Here is a 6,333-nt window from a genome sequence, read left to right on the forward strand (position 1 = left end):
GGGATGCTCTGACACGAAGAGCAGCTGTTTCTTCTGACTGAGCGGTGAGGCTGTCACATGGAGTCCCTGCAGGAACCGCAGAGCCCTGAGACCAGGCCTGGGGGCCTCGGTCTCCAACACAGAGTAACCCGGGGTCCTCAGGGCAGCAGCTCTGTCCTTCACCCGAGCTTTCTAAGGACACATCACTGCGTGGGTTCCGGTGCACACCTCACGGGGACCCTTTGGGACATGCTCCGGCCCACGCTGAGGCTCAGAGCCAAGGCTTCTCTTAAACTGTTCTGACTGAACGGCTGTAAAAGCCGACAGTGCACACGAGACGCGTCCACATGTCACAGAAGAGTGTAAAGCGAGAGTTGCAAGTCCTTTACACCCGACTTCCCAGCCTCTCCTCAGAGCTTACAGCCCCAAATTGTGCCAGATGGACCATTCCAGAATTTTCTGAGCATGTGCATGTGCCTGTGTGTCTAGCATGTATGTGTGTGCGTGGACGTGTGTGTGCACACGCACGCCGTACATACACATGTGCATTCAGAACACATGCACATGCCTACATGTGGGTGCGGGGTTCTGCTGAGGGGCCCTGGGCTCCCGGGAGCCAGGTCTGCCTTGGGGACAGGGACGCGGGAGGCGGGGGTTGTGCCTGTGAGCCTTGGAGGGCGGTGGCCTGGCTCCAAGCCGTGCCTCCCTCTTGAACCAGCTCTGACCTACCACCCTCAGCCGTGGCCGGGTCTCCCCTGGGAGGCAGGGGTGCGGGTTCCCGGCCAGAGGGTCAGCTGCGGGGAGGCCACACGGCTCTGGGCCCCGCGTGGCTCCGTGCACTGGCTGCCTGTGCCATGGCGCCCCGAGTGACTTTATGAAGCTACCTCCGTCCCCACATCCTCCCAACATGTCCCCGAGTGGGTGACACCCCCCGATTGGTCTCAGGTCCAGCCCGCTGCGCTGAGTGACCTCCCCAAAGCCTGTTCCGTCATGACCCGCTCAGAGGGCACCCTCTCTGCCGTCCGCCCACAACACCCCTGCCGGCGGCCACCCCCTCCGCACTCCTGGGCGCCTGCGCGTCACTCTGTGAGTCTGCGGGTCCCAGGCACACCCCGCACGGCGCCCACTCCTTTCGTGTGTCCATTGTCTTGTGTGTTACGACACACAGGTCATGCTTGTCGGCGAATTAATTACGGATCAATAAGTCCTCCCCCGTCTTTAACCTGAGCCTTCAGCCATGGCCTTCCCATCGTCTTTGCCACTTCCGGGGCTCGTGACCCTGGAGGGGGTGTGACCAGGAGGGACCATCACAGCCACACAGGGCAAGACGGTGAGGAGGCCAAACGACCTGGTCAGCAGAAGTAGTGGTGGCCCCACGCCGCACAGACCGGTGTTTAGAAACGACGGTGTGCTCCTCCCCGGTGGCCGGAGGAGACACAGGGACCCCCAAAGTCAGGTCTGTGATGTGCCAGTCCCTGCCCACCCTCATCTTCCCCAGGGGACACACGGGGTGGGGCCAACCCAGCTCGGGGGCAATGGAGGTGAGAACCCACCGGGAAATGCTGGCGCCCGGCCACCAGGGCTCTGAAAGCCACAGCCGCCTCTGTGAAAAGCCCTCTGTAGGGGCCCGGCCAGGTCCATGTGTGAGGACACAGGGCTGGGGTCGGGGAGCTCTGAGCGGAGTGTGCGGCCCAGGGGGAAGGCTCAGGGCCCAGACGGGAGAACAGGGGAAGGGCAGGGGGCTCAGGGCCCCACACCTGGGCCCCGCGCTCCAGACTGGCCTCAGTGGGCTCAGCTGTGTCCTGAGGAGGCAGCGGTGGTGCCGTTTTCTCGGGTGAGGAATCGGGTGAAAGTGGCGGGCGTGGCCCTCAGGCTGTGGTCACCGGCCTGTGAGGAGGGACTGAGCACGTGGCCGTGGGCTGTATCCGGCCCGAGCACGGTTTGTGTGGCCCCCGCTGTGGCAATTTGTTTTAAGTTGAGTCGGTGGCCAACCTTTAAAAGTCAGCGGCTTTACACAAGCACCGGGACTGTTGGCACCCCACGGGAGAACATGGGGGGCGGGGAGGCTCCGCGTTCCCCCCACCCGACTGGGGGCTGAGGTCACACCAGTGTCTGGTCCCGGGGACCTGGTCACTGAGCCCGGCGGGCCACACGGCCTCATCAGTCCCGGTGTGGGCACCGCCTGAACCCGTAGCCCGGAGGCTTTCCTGGGGCCCCGGCGCCCACGGCCATCGCTCTGTCCCGCGCTGGGCACGGAGCCACAGTCCCAGGCTGGCCCCAAGAGCCCCGCGGCTGCTGGAGTCCCCTGGACGCTGCCGCCATGGCCTGCGTCTGAGGGGAGGGGGCTTTAATAAAGTCACTCATCCAAGGAAAGCAACACAAAGGACCTTAAAGCCAAAAGCAGCCCCCGGCTCCCATCCCACTCAGCCCTTTACACGTGGGGACGTTTCATTGTTTTTTCACCGAAAGTTCAGGCAGGAGCGTTTTCCCAGTCGCTGGCCTGGAACGCATCCTTCCTCCCACTTCGGCTCAGCGGTGGCTGTCACTGGGGGGAGAGCAGGGCCTCCCGCCTGCCCCCCGCCGGTGTGAGCTCGCCCCCAGGCGCTGGCTCTGTGTGAGAGAGAAGATTCCAGGCCGGCAGTTTGGGCAGTCTTAGGAAAGCTCCTCTGAAAATGAACGCTTTCATGTTCAAAAGTTTCAACAGGGGACAGAGCCGAGTTCCGCGGCGGGAACGCCACTGAGCTGCCACAAGTTCTACGGGGTGGCATCCGAGCAGATGGGGACGAGCCCCGTTACGTCCCCACTCCCACACGGCAGCTCAGCCTCCTTCCGCCCTCAGCCTCGTCCCATTTTCTCCAACTGCCACCCGCGTTCCTAAAGAGCTGCTAAAATTACTCACGAAGGAAGCTGGTAAACAATTTCAGAGAGCTGACTCTTCCTGCAGGAACGCAAACGGCCAGCATCCTTCTAACTCTGCCCCCTCGTTCCGAGAGGCTGCAGTCTTGTCAGCTCTACCTGGTTCTGTTATGACAAACTTCCAACATGTACAAAACTTGCACACATGATACCACACGTGCCATGTCCCCCGCCTGGAACCCTTCACAGGATGTTTTGCCATATTTACCTTCTCTATTTTTGGGGGAAACATCTTGATTAAAAAGAGTACAGAACTTAAAAGTTTTACAGAATTAAGTAAAGTAATTTCATACATCTTGGAATCATATATTCAATCAAGAGTATTTTTCTTTTTTTCTGAACCACTCGAAATGAAACCAAAGTTCATGACACCACAGGCATAAACGTTTCAGCCCACCTCTCCTGAGGGTAAAGGCTTTCTGTTAGAAAACCCAAACAACAGTACATGAAAAGCACCCAGAAATTCCCGAATATTACCTACTGTCCTGCCATATTCAAACTTCCCAGCAGCCTCCATGACGTCTGTCACAGTCACTTTGTCCCCTGGAGCAGAATCTGATCAGCATTCACGCATGATCACGGCTGTGTGTCCTTCTGGGGTCCTCAAAGCCAGCAGACCCTCCACCTTCGGTGATGCTGGCTTTAGAGGCGCCGGTCAGTGGTGGCCAACATGTCACCCCCCAGAAGGAGGCCCAGGTGCGGCCAGCTGCAGCCCCGAGCACCAGGGGTCCATTCGCATGGCCACGGCCACCTCGGGTGCCCCGCTGCAGCTGGGACTGCTGCCACCTCCCCCCACCCCCAGCACTACTTCTCTTGAACAACGGTCTGAGGATGTCTCCCTGAAACCCCGAAGGCTCCACGTGGAAGCTGCGGGGGGGTGGGGGTGAGAGCTCGTTGGCTAGTGTCTCGCTTGGGGAAAGGCATTTTCCTGTGAATTCCGCAGGACAGAAAGCAACAGGGCCTTCCAGTAAACCCGAGTCATGCACAAAGGACCCGACACCTGAAGCTATGCGTGCAGGCTCAGGGAGCAGCCACATGACCAAGTGTTTACGGAGCCCCGTTATGTGTCACCCTGTGTGCTTAGGCACTGGGGTGCAGGGACGAGCCAGACATGTGACTACGGATGGCCCACAGCCTTGAGGCCGTAGACGCACAGCTGTGCGTGGCAGAGGCTGCCTTGGGGCACAAGTTCACCTGCCACTTACAACGTGACTAAATTCGAAAGCAGATGATTTGCATGCAACTTTTTTAGAAGTTCACCTGCTGCACAGACTGAGGTGATGTATAATATGGCAGCCAACCAAACGATGGTCATTTTGCACTCCCTGCACCTGGGCTGAACCGTGCGTCAGTCACCCGCCTCCCAGAGGAATGCCAGCCACTCCAGAGGGAAAAGCTTGTCATGGCCGTGCAGGGGCTTGGGTCTCACCCGTACCTGGCACATTCTCCTTCCTCCTCTTTACCGCTTCCTCGCTCTCTGTGTGAATGTCTGTCTTCTTCTCATTACAAGGCGATATCCACTGAGGGTAGGGACGGTGTCTCCTGCACGGTCGTGACACCCAGATGACATAGCAAAGGCACGAATATCTGACTGATTAAGAACGCATGTGCACTTCCGTGTATACTCTCCTCATCATTGCATTTCTTCATTTTACAGCATCTACGATGGGAAGCTTCTGGCAGCGTGATAGACTGAGCTGACGCTACTTTCTGGTTGCAGTTCCACAGAGATAACAGATAAGGCATTGTGACAAAAAAAATTTTATAAACAAGTGCCAAAAAAAATAAAGGCCCGTCTGTTTGAGATGGGAACAAGATAAAACAGTAAAGCCAGAGGCGTAGGAGAAATCTGCCCCTGTGGCGGCCCCAGGAGCAGGTGACAGGGGTGAAGATGCTCGTGTGACCACAGGGGTCGTGGTCCAGCCCTGGACAGGACAGAGGACCAACGACCACTCTGCTGAAGCCTGGACCCTCAGTGTCCCCTGTCCTCACAAACTACAAACAGATGGAGAAGCTGGCAGCCTTTCTTGGGAGTTTAGTCGGAAAAAACTCGCCCTAGTTTCTGCGATATCCGTTTTGGAGAGCTTATTGTTAGTGTATGGAAACACGATTGGTTGTTGTGTATTGATTTTATATCCCGTAATTTTGCTGAATTAATTACTAGTTCTCACAGTTTTCCTGTGGAATCTGTAGGGTTTTCTACATATGAAATTATGTTGTCTACAAACAGAGATAGTTTTATTTCTTTCTTTGCGATTTGGATCCTTTTTTCTCACCTAATCGCTATGGCTAAGACCTTCCAGTACTATAGCAAGCAGAAGTGACAAAAGTGGACATTTTTGCCTTGTTCCTGAGCTCAGAGAAAAAACTTTCAGTCTTTCCCCGCTGAGTATCATGTTTGCTGGGTTTTTTCACATTGTATGGTATTTCTTATGTTAAGGCAATTTCTTTTATTCCTAGTTTACTGAGTTGTTGCTATTTTTAATCATGAAAGAATGTTGAGTTCTGTCAAATGCTTTTCTGATCAATTGAGGTGGTTCTGTTGTGTTTTTTTCTTCATCCTGTTAATGTATTTGTACAGCCATATCTTTCTTCAAATTTGGGAAGTTTTCAACCATTATTTCTTCAAATAATCATTCCGTCCCTTTCTCTCTCTCTTCTCCTTGTAGGACTCCCATAACGCATATATTTGTCCACTCACTGGTGTCCCCAAAGTCCCTTAGGCTGTTTACTTTTCTTTGTTCTTTGTTCTTTTTGGTCCTCAGAACCAATGATTTCAAATTACCTGTTGAAAGGTCATCAATTCTTTCTTCTGCCTGTTCGAGTGTGCTGTTCAACACCTTTAGTGAATTTTTTTCAATTCAGTTATTTTATTTTTGGCTCCAGAACTTCTGTTTGGTTTCTTTTATAATTTATATCTGTTTTTAATCCTCTAATTTTGTTCCTTTATTGTTTTACTGATGTCCTTTAGCTTTGTCAGTTTTTTTTCTTTTTACCTCTTTGAGCATGTTTAGCACAGCTATTTTAAAGTATTTGCCCACAAGTCCAATGAGTGTTTTTCCTCAGGGATAGCTTATGCACTTTATTTTCTTCCTTTTAATGGGCCTGTTTCTTTGTATGCCTTGTGGTTTTTGTTGTTGCTGTGAAAACCAGACGTTTGAAAAACTAGGGACCTCTTTCAGTCTTTGCAGATGGGCTCAGTGCTGGGAAAGGGTGTCCCCAATTAAGCGGGTGCCCTCTGAGCTTTGGGGTCAGCTTGCAGTGAAGGCTTGTGGCCATCGCAGGCCTTCCCTGGCACCGTCTCCCTTGGGCCTGTGTGTGCTTTTTCTCCTGTACAAACAGCTGCTTTTAAATGTAGTAATTTCCCAAAGAGTCTTACCCCAGCTTCTTCTTGGGGTCTTAGATGGTCTGTTGTGTTCCTGTACTTGTGACGTTTCT

Source organism: Hipposideros armiger, unplaced genomic scaffold, assembly GCF_001890085.2.
Source record: "Hipposideros armiger isolate ML-2016 unplaced genomic scaffold, ASM189008v1 scaffold_191, whole genome shotgun sequence".
Taxonomy (NCBI): domain Eukaryota; kingdom Metazoa; phylum Chordata; class Mammalia; order Chiroptera; family Hipposideridae; genus Hipposideros; species Hipposideros armiger.